The sequence below is a fragment of the Lonchura striata genome, chromosome W, assembly GCF_050655825.1.
Source record: "Lonchura striata isolate lonStrDom1 chromosome W, ASM5065582v1, whole genome shotgun sequence".
Taxonomy (NCBI): Eukaryota; Metazoa; Chordata; class Aves; order Passeriformes; family Estrildidae; genus Lonchura; species Lonchura striata.
In genome coordinates this window covers 12,994,628-13,007,319 of record NC_140743.1, presented here as the reverse complement: position 1 = coordinate 13,007,319, position 12,692 = coordinate 12,994,628, and the positions used below count along the sequence as shown (strand labels likewise).

The window sequence follows — 12,692 nt, the reverse complement described above, 5'->3', positions numbered from 1 at the left end:
ATGATGGAATACACCTCCCTCTTTCTGCTTGAGATTTATGTGAATCATTTTATATTGCAGGCTCCCATGGTCATTGCTCATCCTTATGTAAGCTGTTAAATACTGTTAATAATATTATGTCCTAGGGTGACGTTATGGTGCTTGTCTCCAATCATGTGTTCTGTTTATGCTTGATGTTATGTTCTATGCTTTCAGGACTGGCTCTGAAAAGTAAAGGTTTGTTTTGTCTTGTTATCAGCTGGCTCCCCCCCCCCCCCGCAGTCTGTGCCTAGGAGAAAGGACAGGGTTCGCTGGCTTGCTTGCTTGGCTTTGCTCTCGATCCTGCTTTTTTTTTATTAGTTAGTTTAGCTAGGTAGTCCAATTTTTTTCCCTGGACTGTTTTTCTTTCCCTTTCCTGAATACCTGCTCCGGACTGGGACCTGGGAAACACTGAGAAACGCCAAGAGCCTGCCTTTTGTGACCTGCAGCAGCCATCCCCAGCGCCGGAAACCGAGAACTGGGCAACCACTCCCAGGAGATACTTTCTGAATTGGTCATCTCTTCAGTGCGGTGAAAGAGTTTTTGTCATCTGGTGTTGTTCATTTTTTTTGTGCTGGTGAGTTCTTTTCCACTTCTCTCTGAGGAAATTCTTCCCAAACCAGTTGGGGGGAGGGGCTGTGGAGGTTTGCTGTCTGGGGGGGCTCTTCCTGGAGGTTTTCTCCCAAATTTGCCCTAAACCAGGACAAATTTGCCCTAAACTTGGCAAATACTGGTGGTACACTGGAGTTTGTGGAATCCGGTGTCATCCTGGCATAAGACAAAACCGACTTTAGATGAGGAAATACTGAAATGTTCCCTGAGGCATCCTGTTACCTGGTTGAGGGGTGTGTAGAAGGATTTGGGCAGGTTTTTAAAAAGGGTGGCTATCCCCTCCCATTTCCTGAGACTTTACACCCGAATAGGTAATCAACCCTGGCAAACTGATGGGTCACATGATAGAAGGGTGCCTTGCCTGCTCCAGTGAAAATCAGCAGCTTCTCACCCTATACTGGGGCCTGGCCTGTGTCTACTGAGCCACTGTTCAGTACTTTCAGAGGACTGTAATTGAGGCAGGAACCTAAACTGCATTTGGGGACAACTAGAGCTGAGACAGGGACTCAAACCACAGCAACTACAGTAATTGCCCCAGTAGTGAAAAAGAAAAAAATGGACAAGGCAAGTTACAGGCCCATACCATCAATTAGTAAAGGAGGAATAAGAAGAAGCAAGAGAAGTAAAAGTAGGAGAGGAGGAGTTCAATCAAGAAGCATGTCCTTCAATAAACAAATTGAAAGGAGTGAGGCAAATCAAACAGTAAACCAAAGTTACTCAGTCCCTGACCTCATCAGAACTTCAAGACTTGCAAAAATATTACAGCCTGCAGCCAGGTGAGTATTTTTCTGCCTGGCTGCTTCGATGCTGGGATAACAGGCCTAGGAATCCTGGACAGAAGGCAGAGATTTTGGATAATTGCCTTGGAAGGTGACTCATGCTCAATGAACAAGCACCATACAATGAGTTATCAGAAGATGAAAGAGGCTATGCACTATTTACTGATGGATCCTGCCTTGTGGTAGAGAGAAAGCTGCTGTGTGGAGTCCCACGCAACAAGTCGTTGAGGCCGCTGAAGGAGAAAGTGAGTCAACTCAATTTGCAGAAGTGAAAGCAATGCAACCTGCCCTAGGGATTGCTGAAGAAGAAAAGTAGCCTGTACTCTATATTCATTCTCCTGGATGATGGCTAATGCCCCATGGGGGTGGTTGCAGCAAAGGAAGAAGACAAACTGGCAACACAGGAGTAAACCCATCCGGGCTGATAGACTGTGGCAGGACATCACTGCATGGGCTCTGAAGGTAATTTTTTCCCCCATGTTGCTTATATGCTGTCCTGGTTTGAAGGTCAGGTGTCTGGCAATGAAGGTGTGAACCTCCCTTGAAATGAAAAATGTGACCCCCCCTTCCCTCCAAATTATTATAACTTCAAAATTATGGGGCTTTCAGGCAAAGATATGGGAGAAGGAATAACAGTTCTTTACTAGTATATAATATATGTATAACAAGGCAAACAAACAACGACAGCAGCAACAACAAACAAAACCAGAAATCCAATAGTAGCCTTCTCTCAGCTGTCAAGCACTTTCCCCTTTTGTGTAGTTATGGTCACAGCCGGTAGGGGTGCTGTTGGCTCCCAGCCAGACAGGGCAGGTGCAATGATTCCCCTGCAGCTGCAGGGGGTGCTGTGGCACAAGCTCAGCCACTCCTCTCCACACAGCTAATGATGGGCAAGCCGGTGAGAGAAATAGAAAAGGGGCTTCCCTTACAAATCCACAGGGGTAGCTGATCCCGGATGGCAGAATAGACTGTAGCAGGAACCTCGGAGCAGTGGACAGAACAGCAGAGCCAAGCAGACCCCAGGATGGCAAAGGAAATGTAGCAGAAACTCTGCAGACATAGCAGGAACTGCGAGGGGTCAGGCAAACATGGGATATTGGGTTAAAGTGTAGTGAAAAACCTGAAGCAGCAGCAGAAAACAGTGGTGCTGGGCAGCAGCAGCAGCTGGAATCCTGCAAACAGCCAGGAGAGGCTCCCTCAGAGGGGCTCAGGGCTCAGAGTCCTGGATTTTCCCCTGGGGCACCTGAGTAGATGGTGAGGGTCCTTTTCCAATGAGGTCAGGTGTTAATAAGGTCCCAGCTCAACAGCTGCTCGTAAATCCCAGCTAAGAAAGTAGCCATCTGCACCTTTCCCCCTCTTCCTCCTCCCAGCCACATCTTTTTTTCTCTTAAGTACAGGTCATTATCATCTCTTAGACAAGAGATGGAACAAAATTCCATGAGATAAAGGAGAAAAAAAGGAAGACTCCTAACCTACAACATGCAAGGTGTAACACAGGCCTTACTTGACATAAGCACATTAGCATAAGTATGAATTGACAAAAAATTATGTGTGACTGCTGCATCTGACTTTAACCACTTTTGTATACAAGGGCTTAGCACTGGTGGGCTAAGGTAATAAGAAGGGAGGGGTATGTTAGCTGCTGCACTTAACTTTAACTGCTTCTGCAAGCAGGAAAGTAGCCCTAGTGGGTGTCCTGGGATGACTTTATGGTGCTGAATTGTATCCCCATTTGTCTGTTTAGCCCAGAAATAAGTTTTGCACCTTTAACACTGGTTCGGAGAGCGAAGAGGGGGAGAGAAGAAGCATGCAGTTTGTTATCAGAAATTGCACTTGCTCCCCTGCATCCTTTTCCTGGACTGTGTTGTCTGCAGAATGGACAGACGGCAGGAGAGAGCTCTCCTTTGCTTTTAGTTAGTTTTTAGATAGCTGAAGCAGATAAGTTCCCTGGACTGTATTTTTTTCTTTTTCTTGGAACTGTTTGAAACTGCTCTGGACTGAAAACCCAGAAAAGCACCAGGAACTCGTATCTGTGGCCCACTGAGACCTGGCCTGGGCCACGGCATTGTCCAGCGCTGGAGGGACTGATAACAGACTGAGTGAGCTGAGCTGCAACCCACAAGAAAGACTTTCTGAATTGGTCATCTCTTTAGAGCAGCTAGAGGTTTTATTGTTTAATATTATTCATTTTTTGTGCTGGTAAATGCTTTGCCTGTTAAATAAACTTTTTTTTTTACCACTTTTCTCCAAGGAAATATTTTCCTGAACCATTTGGGGGAGGGGCCACTTGAATTTGCTTTCTATAGGAGCCCCTTTGGAGGTTTTCTCCCAAATTTGCCCTAAACCAGGAGAGTGAGCTGAGGAGATAAGAAGAGAGACACACAAAAGACTAGAAAAATGCAGTCATAAATTTTGTTGCAATAGATAGAAAATAGAAGGACATAATCAATAAAACACAGCTATAAACTGAATGTCTTATAACAGTAATGTTAGGTGTGTGTGATGAGTATGTTAGATAGAACTGTGAGCTGTGTTTGTAACCCTAACATAAACCACAAGTTATGTAAGACCCCAACCCTTAAAACTGTAACTTTTAGATAAACAAACAAGCAAGGGCAGATGCCAGATTTGTAAAAGTATAAAAGCCTGTGTAAAATTAATCACAGCCAGACATGTACATGGAGGTGTTAACCCCTACATATTCTCTTGGTGCCAATAAAGGTGTGTTTTACTTTATAGTACCTGTTGTGGAGTAGATTTCTTTGAATCAGTTTGGTGAGCCAGCCAGGAGCATCTCTGTTCAGCTGCAAGGCCCTCTGGAGCCAGGGACACTCTAGGTGCCACTGAAGACCTCTGGAGAGACTTCCTGTGCTCTAGTGGATCTTTGCGGGAGTGGACAAGATCCTGACCTTGAGATACGCAGACTGTAAAGCACACTGTACCTTGTAACTTGACTAGTCAAACTAGTACACTCTGTAAACACTGAAGAAAATTTTATTGGTGGAAGTGAATGAGTGGCTGAGATGTGTAATACTGCATGAAGCAAGTGCAGATCTCTAAACTGCAGTTCCGTTGTCCTGTGAGGCAAGTGGCCACAGATGAGCAAAGCGAGTCCTGGACTGATTGCATGAGAGTAAAAAGACATGACTGAGATACACAAATAAGTGTGATGCAAGTTCAGAGCTCGAATTTGCATTTCTGTAGCCCTGCAAGGGGAGCAATTGAAGAAGAGCAAAATGGGAAACAAAGACAAGAAATAGTAGCTAAAAACCCCATAGGGTGCATCCTAACCCACTGGAAGGAGATAGGGGGAGCACCAGGAGAGACAATTAGTAAAAAGACCCTTATCAAATATTTTAACTGCTAGTGACAAAGTTATTAATTAGATAATAAAAAGAAATGGCAGAGTAAGTGTATTAAAGATTGTGAGGTGATGGTAGTCCTGGAAGGGCCTCGATGGAAGAGATTTATTTGAATGCATTTGTTGTGCATTACTCCCTCAGCCAAGTTTTAATCTTCTTCTCTACATCACTGTAACCTAAATTTCCTTGAGCTGTCTCAACAGAACTCAGTCTCAGTTTAATCCTTGCCTTGTTTGAGTGATTTCTCCAATTTCTCCTTTAGCAGATGATGAGGTTTATGCTAGCCCTCATCCCTTCTCTCAGTCTATCCCAGGAGAGCTGCAAAAGCTCCCTCCACAGGGAGCACCAGTGGTTTATGTGGGAGCTTGTGCAACTTCTCAGGATAATCCCTCTTCTGTTTTTCCAGTCTAGTGATGTGTAGTTCACAGCCTTTTACAGACCTGCTGCACTGCCTAGTGCTGGGGGTTTGGAGGGAACCTTTCCACCAAAGCATCAGCAGCCTATGACTCCTCTTGGCTCTCTTGGGATGTTTTGGTCTGGGCAGAGGTGCCTGGGCACCCCTTGCTCATGCAGGTGTGTTTCACAGAGGTGCATCTGGCAAGCTGGGTGGGCAGCATCATAGAATCAGGCAATGGGTTGGATTGCCTTGGGAGGGACCTAAAAAATCATCCAGTTTCAACCCCCACAGACATGGACACCTTCCCCTACATCAGGTCACTCACAGCCTCATCCAGCCTGTCCTCAAACAATTCCAGGGGTGCAACATCCATAATTTCAGTGCTATGTTTGGATTCTTCTTGATTTATTAACTTCCATCTTTTTTGACTCTTTTTTTCCCAGCAGGATTATTTGATACTCTATTATCAAACAAATTCTGGCTCACATAGGCAGAAATGTGCAGGAGGCATATCATTCCCAATTTATTAGCTTGGTTCACATGATGTTATCAATAATTGATTGTAATGCTTAATGCCATTAACAATGCCCTCCTATCATAATGGCAGCATTTACTGCCAGGGGCACTGTTTGTGCAGCAGTTGTGTTACACCACAAATAATTCTATTACATACATTCAATTTGTATCATTACACATAACACAACTGTGCTTGCTGCACCATCTCATACTTCATTAATGCTCAAGGCAGAACAGCCTCACATAAGTACTCTTCTTGGAACTTTTAATTGGAAATTATATTCCATTCCTTATTAAAGTGTAGATCAAAAATGACATTTCCTGACTATTAAAAATACAGAAAGAAAAGTTACTGCTGTATTAATAAAGAAGACCAAATAAAATTCATTGCTCTGAAAATGTTCCCTCTACAAATTTAAGGAGATACTGTCAGGTTTGGTAAATGTCAAATATGATGACTCTTGTTTTCCTGCATTTCTCTGCAATTTTCCAGCAATTCTGTGTGTCCTTGCCTCGATAAAAAGCACTAGCATAGGTTGCCTAGAGATGCTGTGCACATTCCACCCCTAGAATTGTTCATGCCCTGGCTGGATGGAGCTCCAAGCAACCTGGTCTAGCAGAAGGTGTCCCTGCCCATGGCAGGGTGTTGGAACTGGATTATCTTTAAGGTCCCTTCCAACCCAAACTTTTCCATGATTCTATGAGACTGTCCCAGGCAGCCTTCCAAGAGAAGCAGATGGTAACAAATAATATAATGGGGTGTTTCACCACAGGAACAGGAAGTTTCTTTCACATTGGAAGTCTTCTGGGTGGGATCTACTCCAGTAACAGAGCACAATCCTTGTCATTTAATCCAAGATGCAAAGACACTCTAGAGGAACATGCACACATCTCCTAAAAAATACAGCAAGGAAAAAATGCACCCTGACCTGTTGCGGATGATAGACAAATATAATTGTTCATAAATAATACAGCCGGGATGAGAGCAGTTCTCCCAGCTGGCCGGATGACACCCCTGCCTTTGGATGGGTCCTGGGGTGAAATGGACTGTTCCATCCCACCCCCCAAAAGATGTATGGTTCACCCTGTGCCTCTATCCCTCCCCTAAAGCTTCAAGTGTCTGTAACCCCATTGGCCATGCCTTATTCCAACCCACCTTGAAGCCCCTTTATAAGGAGGCTTTGAGGGGCCATGCGGTCTCTTGGAACTTCCTCCCCTCTTGGAACCTCCTCCCTCCTCTTGGAGCTTCCCCTCTCCTAGAGCGTCCTTTTGTCTCTCCCCTCCCCCACCCTCTCAGGCCTGGCCACGTGCTGCACCTGGGAGCACGAGGCAGAACCTTCTGCACCCCCAATAAAGCTCTTTCCCCAAGAGCAAACTTCAGAGATCTCTGCCTCCATTCATCAACACCGTGCTGGAGCCTGCTATTTTCTACACTGACCCACACAGAAAGCCCTTGTTTGAGGAGGTCTCTATCCTCATGAAAAGAATTCTACCAGGTGTCAAATTAAAGGGATTTTTTTTTTAGCATTTATGGACACATGATATGACTTGTGCCATGCTGTGGGAAGGGATATCAAAGAGGTTATTTGTAAAACAAGATACCAGGAGGTCAATTGTCAACCCAGCTCGTGGTGACAAACTCCTGTTTGTGTTAGCCACTGAACAGGGATATGGAAGTCTAAGCCCAGTCAAGGATTAAAGGTCAAGTCCACTTAGCCTTGTGAGACAGCTGTATCTGGAGGTTTTGGGACAATTCAGACAGCAGTGAGGTAGATTTAAATAAATGAAAGAACTTTTTGGCATTTCCAACAAGCAGGAGCATTTTCAGCTCTCAGTACAGGATGAAGTGAGGAGGGCAGAATGAGGATTGGAAATATTTGCACATATGGTATTAAAGCACACATGAATCACCTTTTTGTGAGACAAATACAAAGACACAAGACTTAGCCTATCTCTAACTTAGGACATAGCTAAAAAATAATAAAGATTTTCGAACATATTTTTGAAGAACTCTCTAAAGCAAATGGCAGTTGAAAGGCAGATGAAGTGGCTATTTTATCTAACAAGCTTCCATGCAAAATTTCCTGCTGATGCTGGCTCAGACAGATGGAGATTTGAGAGGAGGGGGAAGAACAAAATGCCATAGGGCTATATTGGATGAGCTTTGAAAGGTTTCTGCAAGCTTCTATTGCAAGGTTTATGAACCTTGTGCTTGTTAACTGCTGTTTTGCTCAGTGTTTTAACCCTGATTTTTCTTCTGTGGTCCAGATGACACATTTACACATCTTTAGAAAATTCAGTGGGATGCTCTTCAAACAACATGTGACTTTGCACCAGCGAGGGCAGAAACTTGATGGTTTTACCTCAATAGATAGAAGTTTTTCAATATGGCTATAGAAAGTGCTTTTCCATGAAATGTCTACTTTGGTTAGATCATGCAAATTTAGTGCTGACTGGTGCTTCTGTAAGATAAAGAGTAAGAATAACTCCTGAATGTTTCATCATTTGTCTCTGCACTGGTCAGAAATGGTCATTTGAGCTCCAAACTAAAAATTCAGCTAAAGGAGTTGGACACTCAGAGGATAGAAATAGAAAAAAATGCTTTTGAAGGATTTTTCCTTGCTAGTGCTGGTATGTCAACCAGTTGCCTAAAAGGTATGAAACTGGAATAATCTATTGAGGGCACATATTTGGGTTGTGCTGCTGAAACAATTCTTGATTTGCAGTGCATTTAAAACAATAGTGTTTTCTTTATTTACCTTTTTTTTTTTTTTTTTTTTTTTTCAGAGAAGAACTGAAAGCCCCATGTCACCCAAGAGCTCTGGTAAAGTGTCTGACAGAAGACAGCCATGGTCCTCATCCACCTCAGGCTTGATGTGCACCAGCATCTTCCCATCTCCCTCAGGACCTGAGCACTGCCCTATAAAAGTTGTGAAAGGGAAAGTGCCAGCAAAGATGCATCCACCTGGACTCTTCATTTATCTTTTGCCTTTATCTTTTGTAATGTCCATAGCTGGCTGCCTTGCCCTCTTTCATGCAATTTTCCATCCCATGAAAAACCCTAAAAAATTTAAACCCAGTATTCATTGAATCATGGAATGGTTTAGGTTGGAAGGGACCTTAAAGATCATCTTGTTCTGATCTCCTGCCATGGACAGGAACACCTTCCACTAGACCATGTTGCTCAGAGCCCCATTCAGCCCAGTCTTGAACACTTCCAGGGATGGGGCAGCCACAGCTTCTCTAGGCAACACCTGTGCCAGTGTTGTTTCTGTAACCAGTGTGCGCTAATAATTTGCTTCCACCTTTCCCAAATACTAAGGGATCTGGGCTTGGGCCACATTATTTTGGCAGTGGGAAATGCCCAAATTTCTCTATGTTCCAGCCTAGCACTTAAAAAAATGATTTTTTTCCCTATACTGAGGAATTCAAGTGTTCTTTGCTTTTTTAAGGGAGATGGATAGAAATCATATCATGCTGTTCACCCAATTCTGAAGCTCATGGAAATATTTTACAGCTCCAAGAAAATGAATGGTTAAAATTTTTAAAACTACCATTTCTCCAAATTCTCAACTGGTTCTTTGGTTCCTTTCTCTGGTGCATTCATCCAGCAAGAGGAGGGGGAGAGACCAGACATAAACAAACAAGGCCCTTTTCCCAGCAGCTCAGATGCTGACTCTCCCTGTCTTTGGCACCTGGAGTAGGCTGTCTGCTCTGGACTGAAAGTTGTCTCATCAGACTCACATTTCAGCCTTGCCACCTGACATGTTATGACAAGCTTTTAACTTTGGAGCAGCAGTGCATGGAAACATGTCACTGCATTGGGAGCAGAACAGCACAGGCAGCCAGATCCAGCTCCTGCACAGGGGTGTCAGCACCTCTGATCCCCACACCCATCCCAGCCATGGCTCCTGGCAAGGGAATGACCTGGGATGCTTCAAATGGCCTAAGCAGACCTGAGGCAAATGTGTGACCTCCAACAAGTAAGAGACTGGGAGCTAAGAAGTGAAGCTGGGTGGCATTTTTCAAGAAGATAGGTGAGGGAAGAGTATGCTCCTGTGCACGGTTGGGGTGTAGTGAGGCAGAGATCTCTGAAGCTTGCTCTTGGGGGAAGAGGTTTAGTGGAGAATTCAGGAATGCCCAAGCCTCGTGCTCTCAGGCGTAGCACGTGGCTGGGCTTAGGAGGACGGGGGAGGGGAGAGAGAAACGGAGGGTTTAGGAGAGGGGAAGCCCCAGGCAGGGAGGGAGTCCTAGAGGGGAGGAAATCCAAGAGAGGGAGGAAGTCCAAGAGGCCGCATGGCCGCTCAGAGCCCCCTTATCAGGGGCTCCTAGGTGGGCTGGGACAAGGCATGGGCCAATGGGGTTACAGACTCTGTTTTAGGGGCAGGTACAGAGGTGTGGGATGAACCACAATCTCTTGCGGGGTGGGATGGAACAGTCCATTTCACTCCAGGATTCATCCAAGGGTAGAAGTGACATTCGGCTAGCTAAGATAACAATCGTATCTATCTATCCTCTGCAACAATTGCCCTTTTTCGTTAAACTTTTGAAAAGGTAAATACAGACTTAATTACTATTTTTGCACAACTTGGGGTACATAACATATTGCTAATGAAACTATACTTATTACTCTAAAAACAATCAAGCTTACTTTACAGAGTTCCTTCAGCCAAGATGCAGAGCTCAAACCTTCAGATAAACTGTTTAGCTAGATTTTTAATTGTAATCAAGGTGGTGTTTATTTCTTTAGTGATTGAACATTTTAACCTTTTGAATACTTTAGTCTAATGGAAGAATTTAACTGAGGTAGTGTTATTAAAACCTTTTGGGGAAGGTTCTATAATTGACTAGGTTGAAAAAGTCTATTAGAGCTTTGTATCAGTTAGAGATATGGTATCAGAGCTTGCAGTCTTGGCCAGAGTTACCCAGGCATTTGTCTTTGGTTAACCTATAGGTGTAACTTCAATACAAAAATTTGAAATAAGAGAACAAATGTAACAACAAGGGTATAAAAGTAACATGCATGTGAAAACAAATGTCCATAATCTTGAATTGTTTCTGGCAGGTAGTTTTCATCTCATCTTAGCACAGTTCAAATCTGAGCGCTTGCTTCTTGGTTTGCACCTGCAAAGCCATTGCCACTGGTGAGGGCACTGCCAGATTTCGGTGTATGGTAAGGCCTTACATTCTTTGCCGGGGTCCATCTGAGTCCTTCGCCTGTAGAGACACAAGCAAACCCTCTCTCCCACGTTACAAGGTTGCATGGGCTTTCTATTTGTCCTGTGACTGAGGTCTTGATCAAGACTTTTATTTTTACTTTTTTGTTGTTCAGAAAGTGTCTGTAAATGGGCATGTCAGGCTGTCCTATACAGCAATTTGAAAGATTGTATGCGTATGGGGCTTTGCTGAACCTATTTTGGGGTGTGGCCTTATATATTCCCCTTGTCTGTTTTAATAAGCTGCTTTCTAGGGCTTTAGATGTCTTTTCTATGGTACCCCCTAACAGCTGGTAACAATAGGAGAAAGGGAAGCTACTATCTCCTGCCGCTACTAGGAATTCTCTCTCGTCCAGAGATGGGACAGCTGTCCACTCTCTGGGACTATGAGGCTTGGATATATGCCTGTCCATTAGTTGGAGGCCATCAATGCTCCCCTGAGCATCCTGGGAAACTGAGGCAGCAGGGGTGGTATTGGTAAGGGTAGCACAGTTCTCCGTGGATCCTGTACTCGTCAAAGCAGCTGCCAGGTGCTGTTCCTCTTTCCCTGGCTGCATGCTAAGCTGTGAATTAGATGCAGCAGCTGCCAACAGCTGGGGCAGAGGGGCAGGAGTGGAGACTGTCAGCAAAGGCTCATGGGAGAAACCTGAGGATGTGGAGGGCTCTCTCCAAACTGAGGCTGCAGCTGTGGAATGTGGATGCAGCCTAGGAGAGGAAGTGGGGGCATCCAGGGGCTGCAGGGGCGGCGGTGGGGTGACGAGAATTACTTGTTGCACGGCTGGCCGGAGTTCCGGGCGGGCACCCGGCACGGAGGGCTTTAGCGGCAAACCCGGAAGCGACTCGAAATTCCCCGGCAGCGGCGGTGGAACTCCTTCTGGCGGCTCCGGGGGTCCTGCCGGCGCCGCCGCTGAGCTCGGGGGTTCTGGCTGATCGCAGACCGCGGCACGGGGCGCGGCGGGAGTGGCGGGCTCCATCGGCGGCGCGGCAGAGGCGACGGGGACCGGCCGGACCGGGGGCACCGCGAACTGCGCATGCGGGGGTGCGCACCACGTGGTCCGCCGGCCGAACCAAGATGGCGGCCGCGTCTGCCGCCCCGCCGGAGCATGCTGATGATGGGCACGCTCCGCGGGGGGGGGTTGCCGGGGGGCGGGGGGTGACGGGGTCGCGGCGTGGGGACCCGGGGTGTCCCCCCGTGGCCGCGGCTCAGGCTGGGGTGGAGGCGCCGGGCTTCCCGGTGTGTCCTGCCGCGCGTCCGGGATTGGGGGCGTGGCCAAGCGTCCTCCCGGCGCGGGCAGCGGCGGCAAGGCAGCGGCGGCGGCGAGCGCTGGATTGAGCGTTTGTAGAAGCGCGGCGAAGGCGCTTTGTAAGGAGCCAGCGAAAGTAGCAACCGCCGCTGCTAGGGGGGTTTCGGGGGGGGCCGGGGCGGGCACGAGCCCCGCGGCCAGTGGGGGGGGCGGGGCGGCCGCGGGGGCCGGGACCGGAGCGGCGGCCGCGGGGGGTGGGGCGGGGCCGATCGCGGCGGAGGCGGGAGGGGCGGGGGCGGCCGCGGCGAAGGCGGGAGGGGCGGTTGGGAATGGGGTCGCGGTCGCGGTGGAAGCAGCAGGGGTGGAAGCGGCCGCGGGGGCCGGCGGCAGGCGGCGCGGCGCGGGGGTTGGGTGGGGGGTCGCAGGGGCCGGGGAAGCGTCACTCAGAGGGGCGGCTGCGGCGGCTGCAGCTGGAGCCACGGCGGGTGGGGGAGGGGCGGGGCGGAAGGGGATCGCGGCGCGGTCGTCAGCAGCCGCGTAGGCCGGCC

At 47.3% G+C, this 12,692-nt stretch overlaps 1 pseudogene; it reads left to right on the top strand.

Moving 5' to 3' along the window:
* The window catches only part of LOC146763068 (uncharacterized), a 286,861-nt pseudogene continuing 274,169 nt past the window's right edge, over nucleotides 1-12,692 (top strand).